Source organism: Impatiens glandulifera, chromosome 6, assembly GCF_907164915.1.
Source record: "Impatiens glandulifera chromosome 6, dImpGla2.1, whole genome shotgun sequence".
In the NCBI taxonomy this organism is placed as follows: domain Eukaryota; kingdom Viridiplantae; phylum Streptophyta; class Magnoliopsida; order Ericales; family Balsaminaceae; genus Impatiens; species Impatiens glandulifera.
In genome coordinates, this window is record NC_061867.1 from 22,688,112 (window position 1) to 22,703,081 (window position 14,970).

Sequence of the window (14,970 nt, forward strand, 5' to 3'; positions counted from 1 at the left end):
GGATGAAAAATCAAGATACGTCGCATTTAGAATTTCGACACTATACCAAATATCATCCCAAAACTAATTGAAGATTCATTCCCCATAATGAATATGGACTACTCGTGAAAGCTTTTCAAATAGAATAAATTCCTCTTAAATTGCTACACCCCGCTAGATAATTAGAATTTTGGTGAACCAACTAGACCAATATTGATCATACTTACATTTAATCATCGATACTTATAGACTATTTGACTCTATTACAAATCTACTACACCATTTTGACAGAAGAGCATATTTAAAGGAAACAAGGACTCGAATAACTAGACATCATTGATCTTTAAAATATTTAATGTTATCCCAACTAACTAGATGACAAAACGATGAGTTAAAAAATCTCCGTAAAATTTACTTATTATTCTCTCCATTCTCGCTGCCACACTCTTGGAGAGAATGAATAAAAATATCATCTATATAACTTAAATTTTATCACCTACCTTTTTTCGAGATTATTTTAATTTTCCATCTTGATAACTTAGATTTTATTTTAGTGATAATCGAGTCTCAAAAGATATTTGATCGTAATTTAGAACCCAATAGAATACCAAGATAGGTTGATGAAAAAATACCAATTTTGAACCCCAAAACATTTGTCAACTTCATCATTCTCCTATTCAAAACAGAATATGAGAAAAAGATGTTTGACTTATTAAAATTAATTCGAAGACTGGAACAAACACCGAATAACTATAAAATATCTAGAAGATGTTTAAAATTCCTATAGGTAGCCTAAACCAAGTAGAGCGAATTATCAATGAAAAACAAATGTGTTACGGTAAAACGATATATTCTTATCACACAACTCACTCTACGAATTATTCCCGGATTTTCTGCGAATACTATATTTTTTTATCCTTCGAAAACTCTCATTTTTATTGCTTATAACTTATTCTCAAGAATGTATGTATGTATAGTAAATTATTATTTTTATTTCTTTTATAACTTTATGTATAGATACATTCATGCATATAATGGATTTCTAGTTAGTTTAATAATAAAAAAAACTAATTAACACACAAACATATTTGAGTTCAAGTTTGGAGCATCCTAACATAATTGAACATTTTTTAATTTTAATCAATTATTTTTTACTTGTTCCAAAATACATTTGGGACCAACCATGAAGACTAATAAAATAATTTAGTGGTAAAACACATTAACTTATTTTTGAATGATAAATATGCTCATATTTAAACCATTTACAAAACTAAAATAGTAATAATAAATTAAAAACATTTAGACCGACATTTTGGTTGAATATCATGATAATCATGTATATGTGGCAAACAAGCCTAAAATATTCACACATGAAACATTTTAAAATTTAATAATAAGTATTAATCTAAAATAGGAAATGTAAGAAAAAAATAACAAATAGGACATAATTCATACTAGGATAATGTCTTCCAATAAATACATTTTATTCTTTAATTTTCTCATTTATTTTTTCTCTCAATTAAATTAATTTATTTATTTAAAAAGTCACGGTGTTAGCAAACATGTTAGACTTGGTCCAACGCTGTCGAGATGTGTATGGTAAATAGCAAACAGTTTAATTTCCGTTGGGTTGGAATGGTTTTTAAAAACATTAATAAAATAAATAATAATTTGTTTTATATATTGTTAGAAGTTTCTTAGAAACTTTTAATGGGAACTGAGAGAGAAGCTTCCCTGCCGGCAGCCGCTATTTATTATTATTTTTTAATAAAAAAAATTAGATATCAAATCAAAATTTCAAATTTATGATTTGGGTTGTAAATTATGTAGGAAAGAAATTCAGAATTTGTTTGAAACAAAAAAAAAATCAAAATAATAATGCCAGTCACTTTTATTGAACACAACATTAAACAAATTATTCAGAATTCAGTCATAGATTAAAATTTGGAGTTATGCTTCAAATTTTATTATTGTATGATCTTTAAAAAAATCAAATAGTTAGTTTTAAAAGATAAATTTTTAAACTAATTAAACTAAAATTTAGAATAGTATGAGTTTATAAATTATTTTGATTTTACAATCTTACATAAATAAAATAAATTTATATATATTTATAAATTTAAAATTAAGTTATTATTATCTAAACAAATAAACTTATAATTTAATTATTTTTTAATTTCATTGATTTTAGAGTTATTATATTGTTTTATTGTCATTTATTAATATGTTAAGATAGATTACATTCAAAATAAGGTAATAGTTACAAAATTAATTAAATTAGTACATTTATTTTACATATGTCTTCTGCCTACAGAATCATTAGAGACAATGCTTAAAAAATTAATAAAATTAGGTCGGATGGCATCATGGGAATCTTACTGTTGCCTGATCAGTTTTATTAAACATAGACAAAAACAGCTAGCAGCATGAATATAAAATTTTATAAAAATAATCATTTAAGAGTTTGTAATGTTGATTGAACATTTTATATTTATTGTTGATTGAACATTTTATATTTATTGTTGATTGAACATTTGGGCACCCCAATTAAATATATTGAACATTTTATTTTATTTGTTTATGAAAGCTTGAACACAGCTGGATCTTGTAGTCATTATTGATTGAATATATTATTACTATATCAGGTCATCATGGTCTAACTAGAGTGAATTATATATTCTAATAACTAGGCACATTTAGAATTTGATTATGTCGCCTTTTATTCCCACTGAAAAAGAGAATTAGATGACAATAAAACTAATGAGAAATTTTAGGAGAAAAAATACAGATAATTGGAAATGCTTACAAGTTTTTTTTTTTTAACTTTTAGATCTAAGCCCCTTAGACTAGGTTCGGATCCAGCAGAGGCAGGGATGGCAATGGGGCGGTTCGGGGCGGGGAATGTAATTATCATCCCCGCCCCGTTTTAATTTCGGGGATTTTTTTAATACTATCCCCGCCCCGTTCGTTTTTTTTGTTTCGGGGAATCCCGCGGGACACCGTTAATAATTTTTATTTTAAAAAATAAATAAATATTATACAATAAAATTATATAAACCAATTTTTTAATATAATATATATTGTAATATATAAAAATTTTATATTATTATAAAAAAATAATGTTAATACTCTTATAAAATATAGTAAATAAATAAATATATTAGTGATTTAATATATTTAAATATGTTTATGGTATTTGGGACAGAATCGAAGTGAAATCGGGGCGGGTTGGGGCGGGGGACACAAATATCATCCTCGCCCCATCCTCGTTCAGTTTCGGGGAAAAACCGTCCCAAACGGAGCAATTCGATTCAGTTTTCGCAGGGCGATTTCAAATTGCCATCCTTATGCAGAGCCCAAATCCATTCCCCATGCTCCTTCAATTTCATACAACGGGGAATGACTTTTTTTTTTGCCAACATTTTTATTATTATTTAATAAAAAAAACATTTTATTATAATTCGGGTAATACTGGGCATAATTTTCTCTAGTCTATTTATTTTATTTTCCTTTTATATTTTAATTTTTTTTATTTATATTAAAATGGTCCGAAATTTAATTAATTTGAAATTCATTATCATTCTCGAATTAATTATTTATGACTGTGTATATTGTGTATATTTACTTTTAGAAATCAATTTATAGTCTGTGGATTATTTTTAAAATTATAAAATAAGACGTAAAAAATAAGTATATAATAGAAGTACGAACCAATTCCTATTTTTACTCACCTTTTAAACAATTTTTTTTAAACTATCCATATTTTCATTTATTTTCCCAAATTACCCACTTTTCTCTCTAAATCATTAATTATCCTTTTAATTATCCATCTTCCACACTAATTTATTAATTATTCTATTTTATAAATATAAATATATATAATTAAAATTAAATTAAATAAGATATATTACATTATATATATATATATATATATATTATTTTTACTTAATTTTATAAATATAATATATAATTAAAAATAGACATTATAAATTAAATAATTTAAAATAATATTATAAATTAAAATAAAATATAATACATACACCTTTAATATTATATATTAAAATAAAATATACTATATTATATAAATATTAAAATAACACATATATTACAGAAATATTAAAACAATACATATATTTTATTTGTACTTGATTTTATAAATATAATATATATAATTAAAATTAAATATACTAAATTAAATAATTAAAATAAATATTATAAATTAAAATAAAATATATAACATAAATCTAAAATAAAATAAAATAAATAAAACTTTAAAATAAATTAACTAACTTTAAAATATTTATAAAAGTAATCAATTTAAAAAACCTTAAAATAAAATAAATTATATAAATTTTAACATATTTATAATATTTTACATGTAAAATATAAGTCTTATTTTAATATTTATGTATTATTTTAATATTTATATAATATAATATATTTTATTTTAATATATAATATTAAAATTTTATGTAATGTATTTTATTTAGTGTATAATATTTTATTTTAATTTATAATATTTATTTGAATTATTTAATTTATAATGTTTAATATTAATTATATATATTATATTTATAAAATTAAGGAGAAATAAAATATGTGTGTTATTTTAATATTTAGGTAATATATATATGTTATTTTAATATATAATATTAAAAGTTTATGTAATGTATTTTATTTTAGTGTATAATATTTATTTAATTTATAATATTTAATTTTTATTATATGTTATATTTATATATATATATATTATTTTAATATTAATGTAATATATTTTATTTAATACATGTATTATTAATTTAATTATATATATTTATATTTATAAAATAGAATAATTAGTGAATTAGTGTTGTAATTAAAAGAATAATTAATAATTTAGGGAGAGAAATGTGGGTAATTTGAGACAGTGAATGAAAAGATGAATAATTTAGAAAAAATTGTTTAAAAGGTGGATAGAACAAAAATTGGTTCATAGAAGTACTCTAAATTGTTATGTTGGAATAGGCGTCCAGGAACGACATAAAAGTAGTGATTTTCTCAACACATCCCAAGTCTGAAGTAGGAAATTTGGGCCAAACATTTGGGTATTTTTATTTTTTTGTTGAATTATTTGGTGGAGGTGTTAGTTATCCATTAACAAATCTTGGTTATAATCTTTTCTTAATTATATTATAAGATTTTATTCTGATCTCATAACACAATATAATATATTTGAACATAATTTTTATTTTATTAATATCTTGTTATTTTATGACTATCAATAAATATGTATGGATGATTTTGAATTGAATTAGTTGTTTTTGTGGGTTAAAGTTGTTTGTTTGAGGAGTTATTTATATAATATTTTCTTAATTATATATATTATAAGATATTATTATAATCTCATAATATAATATATTTTAAAATAAAAAATCTATTTTTATTAATATCTTGTTATTTGGATGAGTATATAATTATTATGAACCAACATATTAGAGCCCAAGTGTTAGTATAAAAATAAGTGTTAGTATAAAAATAAGAGAAATGATTAGGTGAGGGAATGATGTGGCATAATCTTATTCGTTAAAAAAATTAAATAATTTCTCTCTTTTTTCTCTTTCCTCTCACTTTTACATTTTCCACTCACTTTTACATTTTCCAACCAATGAACATTTTCCAACCAATGAAGTGATGCCACATCATGAAAAGTGCCCAATTGTCATGAAAAGTGCCCAATTGTCGTAACCAGGCATGGACGAACACCCTTCTCGCAAATTGCAAGATTATACCACTCCTCATTTCCCATTTATTGCCTGAAGGATCATGAAAATATAATTAAACATAGCTTCCTATTTATACACCTCCACCTTATTTAATTTTCTTTTCTATCCGATGTGGGATATATAATATATATCATATACATTTTGAGGGACATTTCACATTTCTCCCCCATTTATTACCCATTTCGGCTTTAGTAAAATAATTTTTTTTTGGTAACATACATGAAGTATTCTTAATATTCATAACATAGTTTCATTTATAATGTAAAAAAATGATTGAACCCTACATCAAACAAGCCCTTATATTAGTATACTATTCAATATTTATATAAACATTGATAGTTAAATAATATTAAATGGGTAAACCATTATTATACATGAGTTTCTAGCCCAATAAAACAATAAGTGAAGTGTGACTTACATATTTATCATAATCAAGTACCTTAAATAGATTATTGTGTTAGTGTATTTCAAACTATAAGTACTAATTGAAAACAAAACATAGAGCACACATTTCTAATATTTTGTAAGAGCTAAATCTCTAGAAAAAATAATGAAAAACAATGTTTTTCTTGTCATCTTCTTCAATGGTTTAATTTATAGCATCAAGGTGTTTTGTTTGTATTATATTTTATTCGATTTAATATCATGTTTAGTTGAGTCATATTTGTTGTCTGATTTTTTGTAATTGTTTGACATAATTTGTTTGCGTTGCTTAATTACCAAACGACAAAAAATGACAATTTTTAGTTTCACTCGAAATATTTGGCAAATATTCTTTGGACATTGCTTTTTTTTTTCAACTTGCTATAACTGAAACGACCTTGGAGTCGGCCTTCAAATATTGTAAAATGGTTGAATCTTATCATTAATTAAACTAATTAATATATATATATGTCCTATCCATTATACATTATTTAATTCTCTTGTGAACTAAATCAACCAATTAAATCAAGTCCACCTCTAGTTTATTCAATTGAACTGACAGTGATAACATCATTAATCAAACTCACTGAATATAACGTAATCGTGCAGTCCAACTCGAATAAAATTAAATTAACCTATTTAATTGGTTGGTTTGATTGACAAAAATGTTGCTAGATAACACTATCAAGCTTCTATTAAATATTTTATAACCTAATTTAACTTCTAGTTTATTATTTGCTTTCAAATGAATATGAAAATCTTTGACGAGCCTCATCCTTCTAAATTGGATTTGAATATCATTTTATGACCTTTCATGATGAGGTCCATTTGTGTGCCACAATTTTCCCTATTTTGGCTACATTGTGAATTTTCTTCAGACATAAAACAACTTTTTTTAGATAAAAATGTGTATATGATTGTGCATAGAATGTATTTTCCACACTTCCGCCAAACTTGGCTTAAATTTGCAATATAAATGACGTGACTAAGAAGAACTTGATTCAACTCATAATATGTGGTGTAACTTTTTCACGTGTCTCATTCTCTGTAAGAAAAATATTTTGCTAAGAAAATATTAATCTATTTTATTTTTAATAGATTAAAAGTAGGAGGGTATTAACTTTTTTTAGCTTTTAAGAATCAACACAGTTTATTTTTAAACATAAAACTAAGAAAATGAAGAGTTTTCGGGTAAAAATTTAGTTATGATTAGAAAATTATTTCGACAACTTAATTCGTACACGCGTGCACCATAATCCTCCATTTGAATAGGGATTTTACTCATGATATTTGACATAAAACTTTTATCTTTGGTGTTTGATTAAATTTGTGGATCCTAACTATTTCATATTTTTAATATTCATAAAAAAAACATGAGAAGAACAAGACGGAAATAAAAATGCTTGAAGAAAAAAATGAAAAAAAAACACTTTTAATATTTTGGAGTGACTGTCCCACTCCTTAAATCACATTTTAGATAAACTAAATGTATCAATTATTTGTTGGTTTTATCTTTTTGGAGGTAGTAAGTTCTAATGACATAAGGGTAAGACACCATATCTATTTTGAAGGGTGTGGTTTATATAATTGACAATATTAATTAAAAGTTGAATAACCTCAATGTTAACGTTGAAGACAAAATTATTAATTTGTTAAAGATGAAGTCTATTCAATTTTCAATCACTTAAATTATTAATTTGTTAAAGATTGAGTATATTCAATATTCAATAACTTAATTATTAATTTGTTACTTTATAAAAATTTTAGAATTACTTATTTATTTGATGAAATGATTTAATTATATTATTTTTAAAAGTGATAGTTTGTTAAACTTTATAAAATGAATAAGAAGAATGATGAATGTTTTTCAAAAATGGTAACACGTAGCTGTTATCTATACACCACCTTCTTCGCTCTTCCTCTACTCATGGGATGGGATATTTCCCACCACCAATTCAATCCTCATATTTTCCTTTTGTTTTTCTTTCTTTTTTTAATAATTTTTTTTTGTAAATACCCAATCCAATACTTGAGTAAAACTGAGAGATATTTGAAAAATATTCGTAAATACTCCCGCCTTCAATCCTTAGAATTATTTTCTGTTTTTTTGAGTAGAGCCAAAACTAAGAGATATTTGAAAAATCTCTGCAAATACCCCAATCACAACACTAAGAATTATTTTCTATGTTTTTAGGAGAGCAAAAACCGAGAGATGTTTGAAAAATCTTTGCAAATATCATAATCCCAACACTTTAAATTATTTTTTGTTTTTTTGGGGAAAGCAAAACCCGAGAGATGTTTGAAAAACATTCTCAAATACCCTCATCCCATCACTTAAAATTAATTTTTATTTTTTTGGGAGAGCCAAAAACCGAGAGACATTTAAAAAATCTTCGCAAATACCCTCATCCCAACACTTAGAATTATTTTATGTTTTTTTAAGAGAGCCAAAACGAGAGATATTTGAAAACATTTGCAAATACCCCCATCCTAACACTTAAAATTATTTTCTATTGTTTTCAGGAAAGTCAAAACCGGGAGATATTTGAAAAACCTTCATAAATATCCCATCCCAACACTTATAATTATTTTATGTTCTTTTAGGGAGAGCCAAAACCGAGAGATATTTGAAAATTCTTCGTAAATACCCCATCCCAACTTTTTAGTTTTTGGGGGGAGAGTCAAAACCGAGAGATGTTTGAAAAACCTTCGTTAATACCACATCTCAAAACTTAAAATAATTATTTTCGTGTTTGGGGGTTGATGGTATTACCGAAAGATTTGTAAACAACCTTCGGTAATGTGATTTACCGAAGGTTTTATACATTTCTCGAAAATTATTTTTAATAACGAAAAATTTCTTCCTGTCGAGACCTTTATCGAAAGATTTATAAAACTTTCGGTAAATTATATCGGTAAAGGTCCATTTTTCACTAGTGAGGTATAATTTTTTATAACATTTTTTTATTAAAATATTTCATATTTTTTTTAAAAAAAAAATATTTTTTTATATAAATTGTTTAATTTTTATATTTTAATTAATTTATTATAATTTTATTATTAATATATAATATTTAAAATTAATTATATAAAAATATTATATTATTATTAGTTATTATAATTATGATTAAAATTTTATTTTATTTTAAATTATTCATTAATATTATTTAAATAATTAATTTTTGAAAAATAAATAAATTAACAAAAAAAATTATTATTTTAATTATAAAAGAACATTTAATATAATTATAAAATATATATATATATATATATAATATTATAATATAATAGAGTAGACATCATAATGGTGGAGAGATAATCCATTGTACAAGAATGAGATTCATTATTTGATAAAATGAAACTCTTCAATCAGACACATCAATTTATTCTTTTTCTCATTCCAAACATTCCCTAAGTGCATGGTCACTCGTAATTAATGAGTTGTCATCTTTTTTCTAGATATTGATTGTTAATCGATTAGTAATTAAAGTAGAAATAATCGTTATTTACATGTTTGAGTGTCACTTTTAATACATTTTTATATTGTCACTGCTAGGTATAAAGATAATTGCTTTCACAATGACATTTTTGTCAAGTTTTCAAGCTCATTAAATGTTGATATAGCATATAGATATAACCATTGAGCTTAATTATTTTTGAATTAAATTTAATTAACTAAATAAAATATTTTATCATCTATCACTTATTTCTATCAAATTATTTATTAAATATTGTTTCATATTTATATATTATTTTACAATATTAAATACTTTTTTTATTTAACCTAAATAATCTTTTTTTTTTATCAAAAACATGTATTCCTAAAATAATATCATTTTTCTTACAGAATCCCACATCAAACAAGCTCACTATACATGATTTTCTTTAATTAAAATTCAATAAAATTTGTTCATATATAATATTTATTATTTGAGACAATGATAAAAATATTTGCATAAACACAAACATCACGTACAAACATAATCATCCAAAGAGTAAAAAAAATTCAGTTTCCATTTTTATAATATTCTGATTTAAAAGGGTCATTTTAACCATTTCAAAAATAAATCCAATTCATACAAAATGTAACTAAATGAAGAGCCCAATACCAAATCTAGTATCAAAACAATAAACCAAAAGAGGATGGTGGAGAAAAAAAATACTTAGAGCTGGTTGAGTTATTTGAATAATAGAGAAATAAATAATGATCGATAATTATTTTAGTAAAAGACTAAAGTATATATATATATATATATAATAATAAATAATAATTTAAAATAAATAATATTTTAGTTAATGAATTAAGTCATTTAATAAATAAAATAGAAAAAGAATAATGTTTAATTTTGTTTAAATTATTAAAATACAGCCACCAAATCAAATTTGAACTTTCTAAACTAGTCATAATCAAGTGATATTTGTGCTCAACCATTACGCATTAATAATTAATAATTAATAATTAATAATTCTCTTATTGATTATGTCCACCCACCCACCAATTAAATCAAAATCACATCTTTCATTCAATTGGAAGCTTGAATTTTATTTATTTATTTCGGAATTGACTTAGCATCTCAGTGTTAACGGAGACTAGGGAGTCAACAAATTTTTTCATATATAATAATTTATTATTTGAAGACAATGATAAAAAAATATCTGCATAAACAAAACCACCAATGACAAACGACTATACAAATTTCAGTTTCTATTTGTACTAAAAATGTTCATTCTGATTTAAAAATACTGTAAATGATAATATATTTTTGTTTAAAAAAAATAGAAGAAAAATATAATTAAATTCTGAACTAAGACCACCCACAACTGGTGTCAAATAAGGTATCAAATGAGTGTTAAAATAATATCAAATGGTGCAGTAGAGTATCAAAATTAAGTGTTAAAATATGGGTATCAAATTTTGATACGAGACCAAATTTGATGTGGCCCAATCACAGCGTGCCAAGTGGCAGCGCTGGTAGTTACTTTTTTGTTTTTGTTTTTTTTTAAATACACTTTTGCATAATAATTGATCAAAAAAAAATATATATTTGTATTATTTTTTATTTTTCGAGATCTATAAATAGAGACTTGGTTTGTGTCATTTGGACACCAATTTTTTTTTAAAATTTTCTACCATATTTGTATGTTTGATTTACCAAGTGATAAATAATATTGTTTGTGGTTAAAAAAAATGAAATTATGTATAAATGATGTGGAAGTGAGAGAAAGTGAAAAAGTAATTTTGATACCTTAATAACACCCTGCTGTAGGATATGCTAAAAAGTAGGTGTTAAAATAGGTGTTAAGCTGACGTGACAGGGTATTAAATGAAAATTTTGATACCCTGTTGTGAATAGTCTAAGAGCATCTCCATCCCTATACCCATACATAGGTATAAATACGTGCCACATCAGCTGCCACATCAAAAGTAATTATACCTATCAATTTATACCTCTATTCCCCAACCATCTCAGGTACAATTGTTACTATTTCAGGGTTCCACCATCCATATCATCTAATTCATACAATATTTTTTAATTCAATAATTCAAGTAAATCTTGTTTCATTTTTAATTATATTAATTTATTTAAATAAATAAAACTAATATTTATAAATTATATTAAAAAATTAAAAAAATCAAAAAATTTTAAAAATAATTTAGGACATTAAATTGTCAATAATTTGTGTTCAAAATTTTGAAAAATAAAAATTTTTAATTAAGAAATGAAAAACGAGTACAATGTTAAACTAAATCACAATAATACATTAAAAAAATACACTACTAAATCATATTTTGTTACTAATTCTGGTAACACGCCCAAACATGCTCAATCAAGTCCGATCGAAGTTGTTGATGCATTTGCTTGTCATGTAGTGCAGCCCATCTCTTTCTATACTCATTAAATCCTCCGACGGGACCTTGAAATATCTCTGGAATTGTATTGTTGTCTTCGGGTTCCTCCGACCAGTTGAATGCTGTATCCCCTTCATCCTCAATTATCATGTTATGCAAAATAATACATGTATACATGATATCCTTCAAGTTACTCTGGTACAAAAAACGCCTCGGTCCTCTAATCATCGCCCAACGAGCTTATAAGATACCAAATGCCCGCTCGACATCCTTTCTTGCAGCCTCTTGCATTTTCTTAAACAATGCTTTCTTGGGATCATGAGGGCACTAAAAACTCTTGACAAAAGTAACCCATTCAGGATAGATTCCATCTGTAAGATAGTACCCTCTGGTATATTGTCTATCATTCACTTCGAAGTCGATCTTTGGGCCCTTTCCTCTTAAAACATTGCTGAAGAGGGGGCTTTGATTAAGCACATTGATGTCATTGTTGGACCCCGCGACTCCAAAAAAGGCATGCCATATCCATAAATCGGCAGATGCTACTGCTTCAAGCATTATTGTTGGTGTTCCATGATCACCTCTAGTAAACTGTCCTTTCCATGCGACTGGACAGTTCTTCCATTCCCAATGCATACAATCGAGACTACCCAACATTCCGGGGAAGTCGTGCCTATGCTCATGCATAAGGAGCAAATGTTCACAATCAACAGTAGTTGGCTTTCTCAAGTATCTTTCGCCGAAAATGACGATTACACAACGACAAAAATTAAACAATGATTCAATGGTGGTAGTTTTAGCAATACGTAGGTACTCATCGAATTAATCTCCGGGTCCTTTGTACGCCAATTGGCGGATGGCAACCGTGCATTTTTGAAATGGTGAGAAACTTTGCCTTCTAGTTGCGTTGACTCTCCATTTAAAATAGTCATCACGAGATAAGGCATCGACTATGCGTGTAAAAAGGCCTCTTTTCATCCGAAAACGACGACGGAAAATATCACTCGGATATGTTGGATTTTCGGAGAAATAGCCAGCAACAAGACGACTATGGCCTACTTCACGATCACACTCTACGACTCCTCTTTTTATTCTTGTTGTTGCATTGGAAGAGCTCCCTATGTACTGAAGAAGCATTTGTTGTTGTTGAAGAATTTCGAAAAACATTTGATCATCTGAGTCATCATTCCACAACTCTTCATCACTATCAACATTGGTGTTGACATTGTGGTTGGGATTTGAAGACATTGTGTTTGGGATGGTCTTTACTATGAGGAGAAAATGGTATAAGAAGATTGATTTAAGTATTGTGAAGAAGTGTGAGATAACTACTCTAATATATAATGATACATCAACGACTAGTTTACAACGGCTAGTTTCAAACGGCTAGTTTATAATAGCTAGTTTGTAACGAAATTTCACTACAACGAAATTTCAAATACTACAACAGAATTTCAAACCCTACAAAAAATTTCAAATACTACAACGAAATTTCAAATATTACAACAGAATTTCAAATACCCCAATTCTTTGCAATTTCGTCACAAAGTTTGAGATGTACTGCTATTTGCATTGGCGACATCCCCGTGGTATCCTTCATGATAACATCATACTCCCATTTTTTGTTGTATTTTATTTGATCCTTCAATTTCTCATTTGCTATCGTTTTGTATTCCTCCATGTTTTTGTCGATGCTTTGTTTCATCTCCTCGTACATGATATCCTTCGAGGGATGATTCATCTTACCCTTCCTCTTCGCTGCTTTCTGACCGATCGGACGTACGCGTTCTTCATCGGCATCTTCTGGATTAGAAGAAGACATGTATCCTCCTTGAGCAGTTGTTTTTGTCTTCTTCCTGCCACTATGATCACATTCCTACTAGTTAATCCACTTAGGACTTTCCTTAAGTATATTCCACATGCCCAAGTGAGTAAACGCATTGTTGTTGTGCCTTTGTGTCCACTCTTTCATTGCATGCATGAGTATATCAACATCACTTTGCCCACTTCCCCAATCCCTCTTCATCTGATTGTACAATCCGTTAAAGGCACTCACAAACCTTTGCAGCGTGTGAAAATGCGTTTTTAAAAGGTCCCAACGTCTCACTGGGTAGTTTGCAGGTCGATTTTTATTATAATCATCGCCAATCCTCTTCCACATGGCATCCAATCTCTAAGCATTACCGATTTCTGCATCTTCGCTGACATTCACCCAACTTTGTGCAAAGATCTAATTTTCTGGACCTATGTACCTTGCAGCATAAGTATGACTCTTTAGGCCCGACATATTTTCTCCATCATCAGCATCTTCACTCGTGTCTAGATTAATTGCATCAATATCCGGTGGAGACAGATATGGATGAAATGGAGAATCTTGACAAAAAGATGGTGTTTCACACTCTTTGTATGTGCTAGTTCCACAAATACTAGTTTTTCTAGACGATTTGGAAGTCATCCCAGGTGCTCTAGGAGGACCCATTCCATAGATCGGAGATGGCATATATGGATGTTAATACATTTCGGCAGAATACATGTAAGGATGGGTGAATATATGAGGATTCATTTGATGGCTCAGATGAAATAATAAATTGTGGGCACGAATGTTTGGATTTTGGGGTCGAACATTGGAATTTTGAGGAGAGGAAGTGAAAATTTGGGGACGAATATATGAATCTTGAGAAGAATTATTTTCTATTTATTTTCAGATTTCAAGTAGAAACAATTTTGAAAGAGAATATGAGATGAAATTAGATAATGTGTGAGCATCTATTTATAGATTTTATCTAAATAAAAAAAACCTGATCATATGTATAAAAAAACTGTAATAAAACGGTAATATTTTCAATTGATGAAAGAAACGGTCATTTTTTTCAAATAAAAGAGATCCACATTTTATCAATTAAAAAAATTTAAAAAGCAACAATTTTACATTTTTAATCAAAAAGTAAACAACAT

The 14,970-nt window shown here is 26.5% G+C and overlaps 1 pseudogene; it reads right to left on the reverse strand.

Moving 5' to 3' along the window:
• Window positions 1–11,929: 11,929 nt before the first annotated feature.
• LOC124943376 lies at window positions 11,930–13,263 on the reverse strand (annotated as a pseudogene).
• Window positions 13,264–14,970: the final 1,707 nt, after the last annotated feature.